Source organism: Panthera pardus, unplaced genomic scaffold (assembly GCF_024362965.1).
Source record: "Panthera pardus isolate Hobbes unplaced genomic scaffold, ASM2436296v1 HiC_scaffold_8, whole genome shotgun sequence".
Classification (NCBI taxonomy): Eukaryota; Metazoa; Chordata; class Mammalia; order Carnivora; family Felidae; genus Panthera; species Panthera pardus.
Genome location: NW_026527013.1, coordinates 10,293,260 through 10,307,077, shown reverse-complemented (window position 1 = coordinate 10,307,077; position 13,818 = coordinate 10,293,260). Strand labels below are relative to the sequence as shown.

At 54.2% G+C, this 13,818-nt stretch overlaps 3 long non-coding RNA genes across 3 annotated transcripts in view; 1 reads left to right on the top strand and 2 right to left on the bottom strand.

Annotated features, from left to right (window-relative positions):
* LOC128775531 (uncharacterized) overlaps positions 1-13,818 on the top strand; it is a 70,371-nt gene that overhangs the window by 12,305 nt on the left and 44,248 nt on the right. The gene's annotated exons all lie outside the window — the stretch shown is intronic.
* Positions 1,413-2,422, bottom strand: LOC109253958 (uncharacterized). The gene is made up of 2 exons (XR_002074599.2): positions 2,214-2,422; positions 1,413-1,785 (listed from the first exon to the last, which is right to left on the bottom strand). It is a non-coding gene; the product is annotated as an uncharacterized LOC109253958 (long non-coding RNA).
* LOC128775530 (uncharacterized) lies at positions 12,106-13,548 on the bottom strand. The gene is made up of 3 exons (XR_008420267.1): positions 13,231-13,548; positions 12,792-12,912; positions 12,106-12,238 (listed from the first exon to the last, which is right to left on the bottom strand). It is a non-coding gene; the product is annotated as an uncharacterized LOC128775530 (long non-coding RNA).

Sequence of the window (13,818 nt, the reverse complement as noted above, 5' to 3'; positions counted from 1 at the left end):
GGGCATGCGCTTCCCCACTCTGGGCCTCAGTTTCCTCATCTGTAAAATGTGCCTAACTGTCACTGAACCATCTCGGGGGGGGGGGGGGGGCGGTGGCTGGGCGGACTGAATGAGTTATTCTCACAAGAAGCCGTTGGAGCAGAACCTGGCGTGGGGCAGCGCCCCCCTGGCGGTCTACACATCCTTGTGGGGACCGTCCCAGGCTCGCATGTTCCCGCGGGTTCCCTGGTACGAGGGCCTGGCGCACAGAGCGTCGGTGCGGTCCGATCCCTGTGCGTGTCTGCATTGGGCGGCCGCGCGAGCCCTCAGCTCCTTCCGCGTGGGGCTCGGCGAGGCGGGCGGCCCACGGGGTTCCTGCCGGCCAGGGTTTCTCAGCCGCAGCCCTTGACGTTGCAGGCCGGATCGGTCTCCGCGGGGTGGCGGGGGGCGGGGGGGGGGCTGTTCTGGGCCCTGTAGGGTTTTTGGCGGCCCCCCCCCCCCGACCTCAACTGCGACGACTAGACATGTCTGCAGAACTCGTCAAACATCTAGCGCTGGGAACCTTCTGGCCAGCGTGCACGTGCACGCCGTGAGGCGGCTACAGTGTCGGTCTTGAACTTCCCAGGCTCCAGAACTGGGAGAGGTCCGTGTTTGTCGTCCCCAGGCCCACCCGGTCTGTGGCTGCGGCGGCCCGAGCGGGGACTAAAGCGGGAGGCCCTGGCAGGGAACTTGGGGAGGGGGCGAAGGAAGGAGACTGAGGGCCTCTGGGAGACCATGTGGACCACGTGGGCCGTGCACCTGCCGGAAGAAGGAGTAGGGATATTTTTCCACCAGGTTCCTTCTGTCGTGGGCCGAGGGCTGCTCGGACGGGGGTAGGGGGGCACCCACGCCCGCGCTTGTGGCTTCTGGCCATGTGCACTGCGGGGGGGGGGGGGGGGGGGGGGGGCAGGGCCCAGATGTGGCTGGGGCTCAGCAGCATCCGGACGGGAGGTGTGTGTGTGGGGGGGGGGGGGGGGGTGTCGCCGTCTTTCGTGTGGCTGTTGCCGGGGGTCCTCCGGGCTGCCTGAGCTGGGCTGTGCCGGCCCACCCCAATCTCCGCAGCCGGCTGTGTGTGGATCTGGTGTGCCAGTGTGTGTTTATCTGCCGTGCGTGTGTTTGAGTCTGTATTTATCTGGCGCGAGTGTGCGCGTCTTTGTTTTCCCTTCTGCTCCGTCTCCGCAAACGTGGGGGAAACTTCTGTTTTTAATCAGGGGCCAGGGAACTGTCTCGTCGCCGTGCTAGCAATGGTGTGATTAATTAGGCCCTTTGGAAGTGATCTTCATGAGCGTTCCCTGAGATTGGGCCTGAGGTGCCCTGCCCCCTCCTCGTGTGCCTGAAAAGGGAAACTGAGGCACGCGGGGGGGGGGGGGTGGGGGAGCTGCGCGAGGCCTCTCTGTGGGCAGCCAGGGAAAGGAAGGTTTACATGCAAAGCATTTTACACGCATGAAAGCTTGATGGGTCCCCTCACACATTGAAGAAAACGAATTCCCATCGCGTGCACAGAGGAGGAAACTGAGGCACGGAGGCGGGACCCGGAGCTCGTGGGTCTCCAAGGCTGGTCTCCTTGTCCTTTCAAGTGGCAAGCAGTTTTTTGAAGCTGTCCAGGGCTGCTTGGACCTCACCCGTGTCTCAGTTTCCCCTTCAGTCACTTCCCCTGCCCCACTAGCCAGCTTGTGCCAGTCTGAATAATCCATGTTTCTTGGCCGGGTGCCAGCGTTCTCATAGTTTCCGTTCTCGGATGCTCCAGGCCCAGGGGCCTGGCTGGCTCTGTGAACACAGATATTAATTAGCATTAATTAATAACCCCTGAGGGGTGAGGGAGCTGCCTGTAAATCCCCAAGCTCCGAAGGGCCTAGAGGCTGACTTGGGTCCTTGGTGTGTGGCTGTTGGAGCCTGAGTTGGGCCCCGAGGTGGGCAAGGTCGGCTGTGCCCTGGCTGCGGGATCCCGGCATGCTCTGAGAGCGGGACCCATGGATGGTACCACTTGTGCCCCCTTAACGGGTCAGGGCTGCTGCTCCCAGGCCCAACCCCCAGAGGCAGGAGGCCCTGTGTGGCTCCATGGAGGCAGAGCAGCGCCTGGGCCGGAGGGGACCCTCACCCCGTCTGCCAGGGGTTGGAGTCCATGGTTCCCCGAAAGGCCGCACATTCAGCTCACATCTGCTCACCTACCGTGTGCCCTTGGCCAAGTTACTTACCCTTGGTCTCCTCGTTCATGACACGAGTGTGATTTCCAACGGCTGATGGAAAAAATAAATGGCCGTGTGTGCATTTCATGGCAGGTGCACACTGTCACCATGGTTACGGGAGTCATAACCAGGAGCCACAGTTGTGACAAAAGGCCCCGGGGGCCAGGTCTGCCGCTTACCAGCCGAGTGACCTGGAATTGGGATTCGGTGTACCTGGGTATCAGTCTCCACATCTGTCAAACGGGACCGACACGGTATGGACTTCACAGAATTGTTGCGAAAGCTGAATAAGATAATGCCCCTAAAATGCTCAGGACAGGGCTGAACACGCTGTGAGGTCGTGACGACTGGTGGCTGAAACGCGGAGAGAGGACGCCTTCTGTGGCTGCGTTAGAGCGTGGGGGTGTGGGGTTGAGGGCGGGAGGCCAAGTCTGGTCACCTTAAGGGAATGATTAGTGCCGGGGCACTGGGGCGGGCTGACTTACGTCTCCACGAAAAATATGCCCAGGTCCTCACCTCCGGTACCTGGGAAGGTGACCTTATCTGGAAATAGGGTCTCTGCAGGTGTAGTTAGTTAAGTCAGAGGTAGGTCATCCTGGATTAGGGGGGGCCCTGAATCCAGTACAGCTGGTGTCCTGGTTGGAAGAAGACAAGGGCACTTGGGTGGCTCAGTGGGTTAAGTGTCTGATTTCAGCTCAGGTCGTGATCTCGCGGTGTGTGGGTTCGAGCCCCGCCTCGGGCTCTGCGCTGACGGCTCAGAGCCTGGAGCCTGCTTTGGATTCTGTGTCTCCCTCCCTCTCTCTCTCTGCCCCTCCCCTGCCTACACTCTGTCTCTCTCTGTCTCTCAAAATTGAATAAACGTTAAAAAAATGTATTAAAAAGGAAAAAAAAAAAAAAAAAGAGGAGACAGGAACGCGGAGAAGGCCACGCGAAGACAGAGGCTGAGAGAGGAGAGATGTGGCCAGAGGCCAAGGAACACCCGGGCTGCAGCCCCTGGCCGGGAGGGAGGGAGGCCTGGGACCGATTCTCCCTCTGAGCCAGCCCGGCCCACATCCGGTTCCAGACTTCTGGCCTCCAGAACTATGGGAGAATCGATTTCTCTTGTTTGCAGCCACCCGGTTTATGGCACTTCGCTTGGTCAGCCCTAAAATCCTACAGCAGGCATCTGTCCCGTTTTCCAAAGCTGCGTGGTGCCCCCGGCACCGTGGCTAAGATTTCCTCATCCTTTGTCCGTGGACCACGGGTCATTTCCCGCTCCGCACGGTGGCCAACAAGCCTGCCAGAAACATCCCGGCTCCCCCCTTCATGCTCGAGAGCAGCTTCTGCCAGAAAGGGAGCGGATGGGAGAGGGCCGGTGCACTAAATGGGGCGAAGCAGCCCCCCAGAAGTGCCAGGAAGTTTACCACCCCTCCGAAAGGGAGCACCCCAAGAGCCTGTTTCACATGTGGGTCACAGCTGCCCAGGGAGGCTGCGGCCTGGTTAAAATGACTCTTCCGTGGACCCCAGGAAGCACGGGAAGGGGAGAGAGGGGGAGGGAAGGGAGGGCTGTCGGGGAAGGTGTGCTCACAAGTCTCTACTGCTGACAGGTGGGGCTCAGTCCCCCGCTGGGGACTGGGGACACTGAGACACCAGGGTGAGCACACCCTCAGAGCTTTCCCACCAGGGGGCGAGGGAGCTGGGGTATTTATCCAGCACTCCCATCAGTCTCACGGGGCAAGGGCCGCTCCGACACTGCGTTTGTTCTCCAGAACTTTCCACTGGCCCTGGGAACGGTCCGGCTGTGGGGGTTTGGGGGGGGGGCTGGCTGTTGGAGGAAGGGGGTCTGCTCCCAGGAGTGCCGTGGGGATATGGGCGGATGCTGACATTCTGGGAGAGTGAAGGTAGGTGATAAACAGACCAAATAAATCACAGGGTGTACTCGGAGGGGTGTGTGTGGAAGGAAAAAGATGAGTTAGAGCGGCCAGGGGTAAGGTGACAGTGCAGTAGGTCAAGGTCCCTGACACCCAGCTCAGCACCCAGTAGGAGACTCATGAATAAACCATGCTAGTCTCTAGTGAAGAGAGGGAGGGAGGGTGGTGAGGAGAGAGAGAGGAGAGAGAGTGAGGGAAAGGGGAGGGAGAGAGAGAGGGAGAAGACAGAGAAAGAGGGAGGAAGGAGAGAGAGAGGGAGGAGAGAGAGAGGAGAGAGAGAGGGAAAGGGGGAGAGAGAGAGGGAGAAGACAGAGAAAGAGGGAAAGAGGGAGGAGAGAGAGAGGGAGGGAGAAGAGAGAGAGGGAGGAGAGAGAGAGGAGAGAGAGAGGGAAAGGGGGAGAGAGAGAGGGAGAAGACAGAGAAAGAGGGAGAGAGGGAGGAGAGAGAGAGGGAGGGAGAAGAGAGAGAGGGAGGGAGGAGAGAGAGAAGGAGGGGGGGAGGAATGAGAGAGGAGGAGAGAGAGAGGGAGGAGGGGCGGAGGAATGAGAGAGGAGGAGAAAGAGAGGAGGAGAGAGAGAGGGGGAGAGAGAGAGGAGGAGAGAGAGAGGGAGATATGGAGGCTGGCCGGTGTGGAAGGAACAGGCACCTGGGCAGGGTGGGGAGGGAGGGAGAGGCTGGTAATGATGCTGAAAAGTAATCGGCCCTTCTCTCTGGGAGGCAGTGAAACTCTAATTAGAATGAAAATGTGGTTTAATGAGGATGAAAACGGTAATTGTGCTGGGCAGCAGTCCCCACGGTGCCACTTTCCCAGGGGGCCCCTCTGGGCCTTGGAGGGGCTGGGGTAGGGATTTGGGTGAGGACAAGGAGGGTCATTGGTGGGGCCTCAGTTCCCCCCCTCCCAGGGTCCACCCAGATGGTGCCAGGTAAAGACGGGTTCCAGGTACCCCAGGGCCCTGTGTTTCCATCCCACACCTAATCCTCAATAATTATTACAATAAACAGGGGCGCCAGTGGTTTGAGGGTCCGACTCTTGACTTCAGCTCAGGTCGTGATCTCAGGGTCGTGAGTTCAACCCCCACATCGGGCTACATGCTGAGTGGGGAGGCTGCTTAAGATTCTCTCTCTCCCTCGGCCCCCCTCCCCTGCTTGCACTCTCTCTCTCTCTCTCTAAAATAAAAAGAAATAATAGTACAGCAAACAGTGACACTAAAACAGTGATATTGTTTACTGAGTACCTACTGTGTGCCAGGCACCATTCCAACCCCTTTACAGAGGCTGACTCTTGTGATCATTCACATTGTCGCCACTTTGCAGATAATAAAACTGGGCACAGAGAAGCCAGATATAAGAGTATATGAAGAAGTGGGTGAAGGGCGCCCGGGTGGCTCGGTCAGTTGGGCATCCGACTCTTAACCTGGCTCAGGTCACGATCTCATGGGTTTGTGGGTTTAAGCCCCTCATCAGGCTCCGCACTGAGGGTGCGGAGTCTGCTTGGGATTCTGTCTCTCTCCCTCTCTGGGGTCCTCCCGCACTCGTTTTTCCCTCTCTCACTCAAAATAAATAAATAAACTTTAGAAACAAAATAGGGACGCCTGGGTGGCTCAGTCGGTTGAGCGTTCGACTTCGGCTCAGGTCATGATCTCAAGGTTCGTGAGTTCAAGCCCCACATTGGGCTCTGGGCTGACCGCTCAGAGCCTGGAGCCTGCTTGGGATTCTGTGTCTCCCTCTCTTTTTCTGCCCCTCCCCTGCTTGCACTCTGTCTCTCTCACTCTCCCAAAAATAAGTAAACATTAAAAATAAAATAAAATAAAATACACCGACACCTTGGTCCCACTCCCACCCAAATTGTCAAAAAAAAAAAAAAAAAAGTGGGTGAGAAAAGTAGGCAGGCCCAAGGAGGCGGGGCCTTCTTTCCTTTATCTGGAGGGTGCCGGGGGCACCAAGGGGTTGCCAGCCATGGAGGCCGGGGACCCCTCCTGCCTGCCTGCCCGTCACACAGTCTCCCAGACCATGCTGGAGATGCCACTCATACCTCTTCTGTCTGCCACTTCCGCTCTACTCTAGGAGGTGGGCGTGGCTTGGAGGAGGTGGGCGTGGCTGGACCGCCCTGGGTGGGACAGAATTCGCAACACCTCTGACTGAACCTGGAGGAAGCAGCCCAGTCCGTCACTGCAGTTGGGGCAGAAAGTTGGGGCTCCTGACTCCTAGGCTTGAACTTTCTTGCCATGGAAAGCTGAGGTGTTGTTCAAATGTCAGTTTGGATAAGACTGAGGTTTTTAAGACCTCAGGGTCTCCCCTTTTGCTTCTGGAGGCACCAGTAAAATACAGCCTGCAGCAAAGACACATCAGAACAAAAACATTCATTGAGGCCAGATGGGTAATCAAAGCAGACCTGTGTGGCCTTCAAAGTGGTCCCAGGTCAAGTGGTCCTAGAGTAGATTCTTGGCCACGTATATGGCAGACAAAGCGCTAAGAACCTTAATATACAAAGAGCGCTTATGAATCAATAGGAAAAAGACAAATATCCCACGGGTGAAATGGGCACAGGTCATAAATAAAAGGCTCACAGAAGAATAATACAAAGTCAACAAACCCCTTGCAAGGATGCACAATCTGACAATTTATCCGCTAAAGACTCATTTTTATTTGTCAAGCTTATCAGCATGTGTGAAGTTTGGGGGATGCACACCTGCGCACCCTTATGGGAGTGTGGAATGATACAACCCTCATGGAGGGCGGTCCAGATGTTTGTGTTAAACATTTAATTGTGTGAACTCTCTGACCCAGCAGGTCCATTTCTGGGAACATGCAAAGATCTAAGTGTCATGCAGGCTGGTTAAGAGCCCCATAATCAGACAGCTGGGGTTCCAATGCTGCTGCTGCCATCTGTGAGCTGTGTGCTCTCAGGCACGTAAATTAATGCCACAGAGCCCCCATGTTCTCACCTGTGCATTGGGCACATCGTGAGGACTCCATGAAATGCTCAGCGCCTCGCTGTTATTACACCACGATGAAAACCCTTAAGGAAAGCTGGAAGACAAGGAAAGTGTCTCTATGAGGTTGATTAAATAAATAGCAGAAAATGAAAATGAGCAAACGTACATTCGTCAATATCGTGTGACCTCACACCTCATGCCGCAAACGAAGTAACAGCCGTATATTTTTAAAAATTATTTGTTAGTGTTTATTGTTGAGAGAGAGAGACACGCACAAAGTGTGAGTGGGGGAGGGGCAGAGAGAGAGGGAGACACAGAATCGGAAGCAGGCTGCAGGCTCCGAGCTGTCGGCACAGAGCCCGACGCGGGGCTGGAACCCACGAACTGCGAGATCGTGACCTGAGCCCCAGTCGGCGCCTAACCGACTGAGCCACCCAGGAGCCCCTATAATGGCTATCTATTTAACACGTAAATGTTGAATACAGATAAATGCGATATGTGATATTCAAGGTTTACATAAGACATCTTTAAATTAAATGTAGGTGCTATAACAGATATGCGTGAAAATATCAATTGTTTGAACATTGTACGAATTTAGATTTACTTCATATAAAACCTAAACACAGGCTTCTCAAATACCAAGTGACTGCTGAATTTCTTCCAAACAGATATTCAGGGACCCAGCTGGGTTCAGTTTTGGGGTATGCCATAATAAACATGGGACTTCAAAAAAAGAAGAGAGAGGAACAAAAAGAACAAAGGTTTCAAACGTCATATGTAGCCACATATTTCAAGCATTTTGACCATGCATCAGAGCGTTAATTTTTCACAACGCAAGGCAGTCTTACCCCGGTTCAGAACTGAAGAAAAGTTTCCCGGAGTATATTTATCCTATTTCTGTGCACTGAGTTCTGATATTTTCTATTCTCTTCTGTTCCATTTTGAAAGGCAGGTCGTTCTCACAAATACAGTATTTTTCTCTTCAAGGCTCTGGTTGATGTCACTGGACTCCTATGTAGAGACTGGGAGAAAGGACTGTTGCGGGGGGGGTGGGCAGGGTGACTGATGGTTCTGACCAACTGGTTCGACTTCACACCCGTTAGTGGGTTGTGGCGTGTGTGTGAACTCGTGCGCATGTGTGCATAAGCGTGTGCATACAGGTGTGTGCACGCAGGTATGTGAGCGTGTACACGTGTGTGTGCACACCAGGGTTGAGATGAAGGAGTGGCAAGTGAGGAGCAAAGTCTAAGGGGGTGTCAGAAAACTCCACCATCAAGATAAATTTTAAAAAAATTAAAAAAAATTTTTTTTTAATTTTTTTTTAACGTTTATTTATTTTTGAGACAGAGAGAGACAGAGCATGAACGGGGGAGGGTCAGAGAGAGGGAGACACAGAATCTGAAACAGGCTCCAGGCTCCGAGCCATCAGCACAGAGCCCGACGCGGGGCTCGAACTCACGGACCGTGAGATCATGACCCGAGCGAAGTCGGACGCTTAACCGACTGAGCCCCCCAGGCGCCCCCCCAAAAAAATTTTTTTAACGTTTATTTATTTCTGAGACAGAGGGAGACAGAGCATGAACGGGGGAGGGTCAGAGAGAGAGGGAGACACAGAATCTGAAACAGGCTCCAGGCTCTGAGCCATCAGCACAGAGCCCGACGCGGGGCTCGAACCCAGAAGCCATGAGATCATGACCTGAGCCCAAGTCGGACGCTGAACCGACTGAGCCCCCCAGGCGCCCCAAAGCACCACATTTTCAAATACAGCCAGGACTGGCCCCGGTTTCAAAGATCAGCCTCACTTCACCCTAACCCTGGTCCCGTGTACATGCACGTGTTTGCACGTGTGTTTGCATGCACGAGTGCACGGGTCCACAAGCGTCTGTGGGTGTGAATGCACTCGTGTTTGCATGCTTCTGTGTGTGCATTGTGTATGCATGGCTGCCAGCATGTGCACATATGTAGGCGTTCGTAGGCCTGTGTGCACGTGTGTGTGCATACCTGTGTGTGTGTGCACACGCACGCCTGCACACCCAGAGAAACATCCAGAAAGATGCCCTTTGAGCTAACCATACTTTTCTTCGACGAAGTGAGAACCCAGGTATTTCTCTTTCTTTGTCCCTGGTACGCGTCCTCTTACAACCAGAATAAAAACAGGGAAGCCATTTTTACTACGGAGGGAAGGTCTTGGGCAGAGGTGTTTCCCTCAGGGAAGCGAACTGAGAAGGAGGGATTCCGAGAGATCCCCAAATATCCTGACCATCAGTAGTTGCTGACATTTACTGAGTATTTCGCCGTGGGCCAGGAACTCTTTCTTCTTCGCTCACGGCTCTGTCTGTGGACAGTGAGCAGTGCTGAACACGCATTTGTTGGACAGATAAGTGGATGAAAAAATGACTGAGTCCATCATCCCAGCCTTGGAACCAAGACTGCCATCGTTGGCCTTTGCCTTTCCCTCTGCCTGGAACGCCCTTCCCGATGGTTCTCACATAGCCAGCTCCTTCTTGTCATTTAGGCTCCAGTTAATATCACCTCCTCCGGGAAGCCCTCTCTACTGACCTGTTTACAGCAACCCATCAGCTCATTTAAATTCTCTAAATAGCACAGTTCTTGTTTTTATCACTCAGCTCCCCGCTGAGGACAGACCTCGTCCCTCTTGTTCGACGCTATCCCCACCCTTCACGCTCAGCTCCTGGCATATAGTAGATACTCAGTAAATATTTGCTAAGTAAATGAACGGCATCCCTCTCCCATTACAAATGAGGAAATTGAAGCTCAGAGGTTCAAAGCCACCTGCCCAAGGTCACCGTGTTTTTCGGGTGGTGAGACCGGGATTTAAACCCTTGTCCTTCCGATGCCAGAGCCTGGGCCATCCACTAGGACACTGCCCTCTCCTCCAGATGGCACCAGACCCCGTTCCTGATGCTCTGGCAACATGAAGTCTGGCTCCCAGAGGCTGCTTACAAGTGGACCACCTGCCAGGAGAGGCCCTGGGGATGATGGAAACAATAGCTTCTGTTTATTGAGCACCTATTTTGTGCCACTGACACGGGCTCAGAGAGGCTGTGCCACGTGCTGGGGTCCCACGGCTGATTCGTGAGACGTGGCCTCATGGGTTGTGGGTTGAATTGTGCCTCCAAAAAGATATGTCCAAGTCCTAACCCTTGGATCATGTGAATGTGGTCTTTTTTTTTTTTAAGTTTATTTATTTACGTTTGAGAGAGAGAGAGAGAGAGAAGGCACGGGGCAGAGAGAGAAGGAGAGACAATCCCAAGCAGGCTCCATTCTGTCAGTGCAGAGCCCAATGGGGGGCTCGAATTCATGAACTGTGACATCATGACCTGAGCTGAAGTCAGGATTCTGACGCTTAACTGCTTAATCGACTGAGCCACCCAGGCGCCCGGTGAATGTGGTCTTATTTGAAAATAGGGTCTTTGCAGAATTAAGATAGGAACAATATAAGAGCATCCTGGATTATACAGGTGAGCCTAAATCCACTGGCAAGTGTTCTTATAACAGACAGAAGAAGAAAAGGCCAGGACACCTGGATGGCTCAGTCGGTTGAGCCTCGGATGCCAGTTCACATCATGATCTTGTGGTTCGTGAGTTCGAGCCCCGCGTCGGGCTCTGTGCTGACAGCTCGGATCTTGGAGCCTGTTTCAGTTTCTGTGTCTCCCTCTCTCTCTGCCCCTCCCCTGCTCACGCTCTGTCTCTTTCTCAAAAATAAATAAACGTTAAAAAAAAAAAAATTAAAAAACAAGAGGGGAAAGGCCGTGTGAAGAGAGACAGGCAGAGATCGGGATGATGGGGCCACAAGCCAGGGCACACGGGACCCCCAGGAGCCAGAAGAGGCCTGGAAGGATCCTCCCCTACGGCCTTCGATGGACGTGGCCCCGACACCTTGATTTCAGACTTCTGGCCTCCAGAACTTTGAGAGAATAAGAATCCTGTTGTGGTGAGCCCCCTAGTCTGAGGCCGTTTGTGACAGCAGCCACAGGAAATGAATACACTCTATTCTCCCACGATTTAGCGTAAATGTCAAATGTACAGACAAATGGAAAGAATTGTCTGGTGAACACCCATCACTTGGCGTCTACAGTTGACATCTGGCTTGATTTGTCATTATCTGTCCTTCTCTCCATCTATCCACCCACCTCATTAACATTTTTGTGAATTAAGAATTTAATTGCCTTTAGAGCGGTTTTAGGTTCACAGCGAACTTGCGGCAAAGGCACAGATATTTCCCATGTGCCCTCTGTCCCTGCCGATGCACAGCCTCCCCCGTCATCACCATCCCCACCTGAGGGTACATTTGTTGCAATTGATGAACCCACACTGACCCTTCCTAACCACTCAAGTCCATAACTTACCTTACAGTTCACTCTGGGTGCTGTGCGTTTTGTGGCTTTGGACAAATGGAGAATGACCTCTGTCCACCATTATCGTCACACACACAGGGTATTTTCACTGCCCTAAAAATCCTCTGTGCCCCACCTGTTCATCCTTCCCAGCCCCCCCGCCGAGCACTGGTGTTTTTACCGTCTCCAGAGTTTTGCCTTTTCCAGAATGTCATAGAGTGGGAATCACATGGTACCTAGGCTTTTCAGATTGGCTTCTTTCACTTAGCAATATACATTTAAGGTTCTGCCCTGTCTTTTCACCTGATAGCTTGTTTCTTTTTGGCGCTAATGAATAGCTTGTTTTATCCGGGCGCCTCATTTCTTAGCGCATTTCAAGGTAAGTCACGGCCTCTTCCCCATTTATTTTAACACAGCAGCCAAAGGGATCTTTCTTAACAGTCAGATCATGCTCCTGCCCCCTGCCATCCTCCTGGCCTGTGCCAGCCCACGTAGTCACCACCGGCTACATGTACCTACTGAGTGCTTCAAAACGACCAGCCCGAATTGAGGGCTGCTCCAAGGGAAAACGTACCGGATTTCTAAGACTTAGTACGGACAAAAGGATGTAAAATAGCTCATTACTCATTTTTTTTCTATTGATTTGCATGTTGGATGGGTGATAGTTTGCCTAGATGGGGTTAAATAAAATACAGGATTACAATTAATTGCATCTATTTATTTTCCACTTTTGAAAACGTGGATGCTGGGGAATTTTAAGTTACCCATGTGCCCTTATCTGTGGCTTCGTCGTATCCGTTGTCCCGTGCCGGTCTAGGATGTCCACTCCACTAGGGCAGGGGGGATTAGACGCGCAATAAATATTTGGTGAATGAATGAATGAACCCAAGCCTGAATGGCCCCAAAGACGTGGCTCTAAGTCAAAGATTTATTCGGCCCGGGGCGAGGGAAGACAGCTCCTACCTTTCACGGAGCCATCTGGGCTCCCGGGGCCTCTTCAATGGGGGGAAAAGTGGGCACAGGCAGGGGCGTCCCCCGGCAGCCCCCTGCGGGGATGGCTGGTGCCCCCCACCCCCACCCCCGCCTCCAGCCTCCAGGACAAGGGTAAGTGTCAGGGGTGGAGAAGGAGGGGCGTTCGGGAGGGGGACGAGCGCCAGGCGCGGGGCTCCACCCGGCCATCCCCACCCCCTTCACCCCCCCCCCCCCGGGGGGCTGGGCTGGCGGGAAGGGGCCGGGCTGCCCGGCAGGCGGGACGGAGGGAGCCGGGGTGTCTGCTATCGACCGCCTGGGCCGCTGCAGGGAAGCTTTTAGACCCGCCAGCCAGCGCGTCCCGGCGGGGACGGAGGTCTGGGCTTCCCCCGCCCCGCCCCGCCCCGCCCCTACCTGGGGGCGGCCAGGGGCTTGCAAGGGGCGCCTGCACGGCCTGTGGACTCTGCCTCAGAGCTGAAATCGGAATCCCACTGCTGACACCGCCGCCTTCACACCGGGGTTGGCATCACCTTCCCTGGCGAGAGACCGTTTACAGCCGCTGGGTTCCCACGCCTGCGCGCCTCGACAGGTGCGTGGGCCCGGCGGCCGCAGGCCACGGAGTCTGCGCCCTTTGCATCCAGAAGGTCCCAGAGGTGTCCCAGCCCTCTCTCTGCGCCGCCCCAACCACTGCTCTGATTTCTATCGCTGCGGCTTAGTCTAGCCTTTTGGAGAACTTCGTGCCTCTGGGACCGCGCAGGGTGGCCTCTTTCGCCGGGCCCGCCGCTTCTCGGCCCCAAACATCGTCAGATTTGCCTCCTTCACTGCTGCCCGGCAGGCCGCGGGGTGAACGGACCCCGGCTTGTTCATCTGTGCCCCCCTGCTGGTGGACGTTTGGGGTGTTTCCAGCGGTTTGGAGATCACAGCGAAGCCGCCGCGAACGTTTGCCAACAGATCTGTCTTTGCGCAGACGTTATGTGTTCGTTCCTCTCGGGTAAACGTCCGGGAGTGGGGTCGCTGGGCTGTGTGTGAAGCGCACGACTTCATGAGACCGAAGGCCTGTGGCAAACTGTTTCACACCCAGCAGCGGCGAGTTCTAGTCCCTCCACTGTCCTGTCAACACTTGGTGTTGTCAGCATCCAGTTTTGGCCATGTTGACGGCTTTTAGCCTGGACTCTGGCAGTCACGTCTGGCCCGCTTCTGCCCAGGATCCCCCACTGTTGTCACCCCCCCCCCCCCCGAAACCAGATACATGATGTGTTATTACTTCCTTTTTTATTATAGAAAAACTTCACACACATGCAAAAATAGAAGCGTGTGAAAACCTCCTATGATTTGAGTGATAATCCTCGTCTTGCCCATCTTGTTTCACCTTTTACCTCCCAACTTTTTTTTCTTGTTATGGACTATTTTATTTTATTTTATTTAAGGACTATTTAAAAAA